Below are 6,255 nucleotides of genomic sequence, written 5' to 3'. Positions count from 1 at the left end.
AAAAGAAAAGAAAACAAACTTGTGAGCCTTTGTGCACTTTATACTAGTTAAGTATGCAGATCATATTACAGAGGTTGGGAAGAGGACTGGTTATAAAAAGAGTCACTTTTAGATCACTGGTCGGGGTCTGGTGTCCCTTAATGCATCATCTGCAAATATTTTTTACATGTAGTAGGTCCTTAGACTCAGTCCTGTATCTAGTGACGTTACTGTCATGATCCCTGATCTGCCTGCTCCAGAAGAAAAAAGTCAAAGATCTAGGGGGGAAATCCTGAGAAGGTAAGTGTCAGAACAAGTTTGAGGCTCAACAGGCAACGCTAGAGGACTTGTAATTCAGTAGTCCGTCTTGCAGACCCAATAGCAATGGTACTTACTATGTGGGGTGGTATTCCTAGTGTTGGAGGTTACATTTTAGCCTTATGAGACACAGCAAAGAGCAAGATTGGGGAGATTATTCTTGCTGTATTTGAAAAGTTAGTATTTTTAATCAATATTTGTTTCTTTTGAAGGAACTGAAAAGTCTCTCAGGATCCAGAAGAGTAGGAGAACCACTTAAGTGTCCCTACAACTTAGTCACAACATAGTGGTTCACAAGGACCACAGGTAGTTTAGCAGGATTAGGGTTGGGAGAAAGACTAGAAGAGGCTAGTGCCAGGGTTGTATTTTATGTCCCCCGCATTTGCTGGGAGGCTATTTGTATCTTGCTTGTTGTGCTTCCAGGCTGGTCATATACATTATGGCAGCAGTTCTCAAACGGTGGGTCAGAACCCCAAAGTGGGTCACGACCCCAATTTAATGGGGTTGTCAGGTCTGGCTTAGACTTTATGGGGCTCAGGGCTGAATCCTGAGCCTCACCACCCAGGGATTCAGCCCTCAGGTTACAGGCTGGGGCTGAAGCCCTTGCGCTTCGGCTTTGACCCCTTCCCTGCCCAGGGTAGTAGGGCTCAGGATTTGGTTCCCCCTCCTGGGGTGGTCTAGTAATTTGTGTTGTCAGAAGGGGGTTGGGGTGCAGGAGGGTGCTTGAAGCCACCTTGTTTCCAGATAAATGATTAAGTGAAGTAAATGCAGATAACCCTGGCAAATGACCTGTACCCACATGCTGCAGAGAAGGTGAAGACTTCACAAGGTCACTGCCAATCTGACCTAGGGGAAAAATCCCTTCCCAACCCCACATTGTGATAAATTTGACCCTGAGCATGAGAGCACAAACCAACCAACGAAGTGCATAAAAGAGATAATGCTCAGTGCCACCTGAGAGCTCTGGTCCACCACATCTAGTGTACCATTTCCAGCCATGGCCATTCCTGATGCTTCAGGGCAAGGAGATAAACTTCCCAGAATATTGGGGGGGAGGGAGGAGAAGAGGAAGAATCCCTTCCTGCTCCTCACAAGTACCTGATTGAAGCCCCCAAAAACATGAGCTTTAGGAATGTAAGAAACTAGAAGTGAGCCCCAAGGCTGTTGACTCCTGCCCCCTACCATCACAAGCAACCCTGTAATTCAATTGCATCCTATTTCTCCAGCTGCCTTAAAAAGCTAAGCAAGTTGTCTGCCCCCACAACTTATTGTGAGTCTGTTCCTGAACCTCACCCTTCTGATGGTTAGAAACCGTCTGCTAAATTTCAATCTTAATATATTCATGGGCAGTTTATACCCATTTGTTCTTGTGGTCATACTGTCCTTTAGCTTAAATAGCTCTTCACCCTCCCTGGTATTTACCCCTCAATATAATTTATAAAGAGCAATCATATTCCCCTCTCAGCATTCTTTTTGTTAGCCTAAACAAGCCAAGCTCTTCCAGTCTTCCTCTCATAAGATAGGATGATTAGGTTAATGGAGGACCTACTAGCTTTCTGTACCTTTTTTTTTTAAATATGGATGACCAGAATTTTACACAGTATTCCAGATGAGGTCTTCCCAGTGTCTTGTACAATGGTATTCATACTTCTCTCTCTACTGGAAATGCCATCCTAAGATTGCACTTGCCTTTTCACAGCCACATCACACTAGTTGCTCATAGTTATTCTAGGTTTGACCTACATACTCTGGTGTGTCTCCTCCTCTGTTGCTTCCAACTGATGAGTCCCATGCTTGTAGCAGAAATTAGAGCTTAAGTACATGATCTTGCACTCTGTAGTATTGTGGACTACAGTGAGAAGTGGGATGAAGTTTTGATGTCATCCAGATCTTCCTGTAGAACATTCCCATCCTCCTCTGTATTGACAACGTCTCCCAACTCTGTATAAGCAAGTTTCATTAGCACACCTACTTTTTGTGCCACAGTCATAAGTATTTTCACTAAAGATCCATCCTTGAGGAACTCCACTACTACTGACTATCAGTCTAACATGCCAGATTTCAGTATTCTGGAAGGTGGAAGAAAAACTTGGAGCTTGGTTTCTATTTCTAGACATTTATTTCTATCAGCTGCACTGCCTTCATGCTCCCTATTATTGAAAACTGAGTATTCATTTAGGTTTTGGCCCACACCTAGTTTATCTTTAATCTCCTTCTCATCCACAAAGCATAGCAGCCCGACCTCATCCATCTTTATAAAACTAAAAAAACCCACTATTTTAGTTTCCTTGATAAGCACTAATCCTGCTTGACTTTGCAAATCTCACTTTATGCCCACATTTTCTAGCTTCCGCAAAGTAGTTTTCTTTGCGGATCAACCCTTCTCCATTCTTTATAGGCTCTCTGCTTACTCCTAAATTTCTGAGGTGGTCATTCATCCAGTGGGGTCAGGACCCTTTCCCTACAATTTTTTCCCCCCCTTGCTTAGAATGACAATTTCAGATGGAGTTTCTTCCAATCAGCTATACAAAAACTAAGCCTCCTTCACATTTAAGTCACTGAGCTTTTCAGCTCAGTTGACTTCTTTAATTAATTCCCTTGATTTCCCCCCCAAGTCTGCTCTTTTGAAATAAAAAGAGTCATAAGTGACAACATGGTTGATTATCCTTCTATTTAATTCCAACTGAATTGACTCTTGATCCAAGGTTATTTCTGACAGCCAGCTCTAAGATGTTCTCACTACTTACTAAAACCAGGTCTAACACTGCACCACCTCATTAGCTTTCCCCCCCCCCCCTCCTCCTTTAATCAAGAAAAGCTGTCATCTATCACATCCACAGGTAAATGGGCCCTACCAGTGCTGGTAGCATTTATTCTCCAATCTCTATCCAGGAAATTAATGTAGCCCATTATGGCATAATTCCCCAAAGAGTATTTCTTTAATATTAAAAAAACACTATTCATATCAGAGAGTTCCCAGAATATCTAAAGTATGAAGTTTTGCCCCTTTAAATGTATTGACTCAGGTGAAAGTCTAAGACCTTGCCTAAAGGTTGTTTCAGAGTTGCTGTCCTTGCAACACAGAGTAGAATGACCACCACCAAAGCTTCAATCTCACTCATTCTGCAAGCTGAAGTAGTTGCCACTCAGAATGCAGTCTAACTTGCTAGGTAAAACAATCTGACACGGTTTGAAAGGCAGTTCTGTCAGAAGCAAGGACCATACTGGAGTCCCATACAGAATGGCTAGAGAGGAAATACATTTGCTGTTTCAGGAATCTAGGACTATTGAGAAATCTTGTATGGGAGGATAACAGGCCGATATTGTGGCCAAGTGGACTCTCAAACCAGTTAATAGCTCAATGTCTGAGGAATGGAAGTCTCCAGTGGATGAAGACAATGTTCCCTTTTTTGCCTATTTTAACCTGGTGGATACTTACCTGCTCCGAATCGGAAAGTCCTGAACCTGTACCAAGCAGCTTCTATCCATGGAAGTCAACCAACCAGCATTCAAGCTGTCAGATGCAGAGCCAGTGTTCCCTCTAATATTTCCAACGCACATGCAGAATGAATTTTGTTATGTGCCCCAATATGGAGGTGGTGTGAGACAACCTGCATATTGGTGCACATAATAAAATTTATATGACGGGGTAGGGCTGAGAAGCAGGGAAAGGGCTCCGTCTGGGGCTACAGGCTCTGGGGTGGGGATAGGGGTTTGGGAGGTACAGACTGCCCCAGTGCTACTGTGGGGAGAGAGAACTTCCCCCAGCTCTCTCCTCTGGCCATGGCAGATGGAGGGGTGCCCCTCCCCCGGCAGGTTCAGGCTGGGGCATCTCTCCCCAAGGCAGCCTGAGCAGCGCTTAAGAGGCTGCTGTGCAGCGCACAGCCATGCAGTTTAGAGGAAACTTAGATGCAGACTGCAAATTTGGATGAAGGATTAGATGGTTTTGTGAAATTATGTCCAGAAGAGGTGGTAACAACAGGTGGTTAACTGCAAGATGGAAGAGTTCCAAAAATCAAAACTGGTGTGGCTATGAGTATCAAAATGGTTCATCTCATCCTTCCAAAGGACTCTGGGAAAGAGTGGAGATGGTGGGAAGGCATATATGAAGTGGCTGCCCCAGTGAATCAGAAAAGCATCTTAGCTGGCGCTTGACTCACTCATCCATGCAGAAGATGTTATATTTTGCCTTCTAGTTGGTCAACGTTATTTATGAGTGGGAACCCCAATCCCACAAAAGGATATGGCTCTCAAGCGTTTAAGTCCATTTGTGCATTAGAGGAGCTATTTCTGCTGATGTGGTGAACTAGACTGTTGTGTCCCACAATATATGGAGCTAAAAGGTCAATTTAGTTCTGAATATACTGCTCCCACAAAAGAATTTCTTCCTGATAGGTGTTGATCATGCCCCTCCTTAGCATCATAGAAACGTAGGGCTGGAAAGGCCTCAGAGGTCATCCAGCCCCCAATGCTAAGGCAATACCAGGTATGCCTAGACCATCCCTGACAGGTGTTTAACTTGTTCTTAAAACCCACCAGTGTTAGGGATTCCACAACCTCCCTTGGAAGCCTATTCCAGAGCTTACCTAGCTTTATAATTAGAAAGTTGTAAGTCTCCCTTACTGCAAATTAAACCCACTACTTCTGGTCCTACTTTCAGTAGACATGCCAGATAACTGTTCACAGACCTCTTTACAGCCACCCTTAATATATTATCCTATCAGGTTCTCTCCTCCCCTCCCCTCCGGTCTTTTCTCAAGAAGAAAGAGGACTTTTTTAGCCTTCCCTCAGATTACGTTTTCTAAACGTTTTATCATTTGTGTTGCTTTCCTCTGGACTTTTCAAATTTGTCCACATCTTTCCTGAAGTGTAGACAATTCTAGGCACCACAGTACCTCAAATTGTTGTCTCATCAGTGCTGAGCAGAGGACGATTACCTCCTGTGTCTTACATACAGAACTCCTGTTAACATGTGAAAAAGATGAATATTCTTAGTCAAGTGCACCACATTGTTGACTCATTTAATTTGTGATCCACTTCAACCCCCAGATCCTTTTCACTGTCCTAAAACATACAGCTAAGGGTAGCATAAAATCCCTCTTTACCCTGTAAAGGGTTAATTCCTCTTTTACCTGTAAAGGGTTAAGAAGCTCAGATAACCTGGATGGCACCTGACCAAAAGGACCAGTGGGGGGAGGGAGAGAGGAGGAGGAGAGAAGAGAAACTTTCGAATCTGGAGGTGGTCTGTGTCTCCCAGAGTCAACAAGGAACCAGGGCAGGGAAAATACATCTAAGCTAAGCGTCTAATATTGCAGAAATAGTAAGTAATAGCAAAGAAATGAGTTAGGTTATCTTTTGTTTTAGCTTGTGATTTTCCCTGTTTTTGTAACTTTGAAGTTTTGCTTAGAAGGGAAATCCTCCGTGTTTTTTAATCTTTTGTTATTCTGTAAAGTATTTACCATCCTGATTTTACAGAGGTGATTCTTTTACCTTTTCTTTAATTAAAATTTTTCTTTTAAGAACCAGATTGATTTTTCATTGTTCTTAAGATCCAAGGGTTTGGGTCTGAGTTCACTTGTACCAACTGGTGACGATATTATTCTCAAGCTTTCCCCAAGAAAGGGGGTGCAGGGCTTTGGGGGGGGGGAGGGGGAGAGAATAGGACTCCAAGTGGTCCTTTACCTGATTCTTTGTCTAAATCACTTGGTGGTGGCAGCATACTGTTCAAGGCAAGGTGGAATTTGTGCCTTGCGAAAGTTTTTAACCTAAGCTGGTTAAAATAAGCTTGGGGCGGGGTCTTTCATGCAGGTCCCTGCATCTGTACCCTAGAGTTCAAAGTGGGGAAGGAACCTTAACAACCACCTAGCCAGTTATTCCCCATTTTGCAGTTGATTTTTCCTTCCCAAGTGAAGTGCTTTGTGCTTCTTCCCTCCCCACCCCCCCAATTTCATTGTTGAA

This window comes from Chrysemys picta, chromosome 19, assembly GCF_011386835.1.
Source record: "Chrysemys picta bellii isolate R12L10 chromosome 19, ASM1138683v2, whole genome shotgun sequence".
Lineage (NCBI taxonomy): Eukaryota > Metazoa > Chordata > Testudines > Emydidae > Chrysemys > Chrysemys picta.
Note: the sequence above shows the minus strand (reverse complement) of the source record.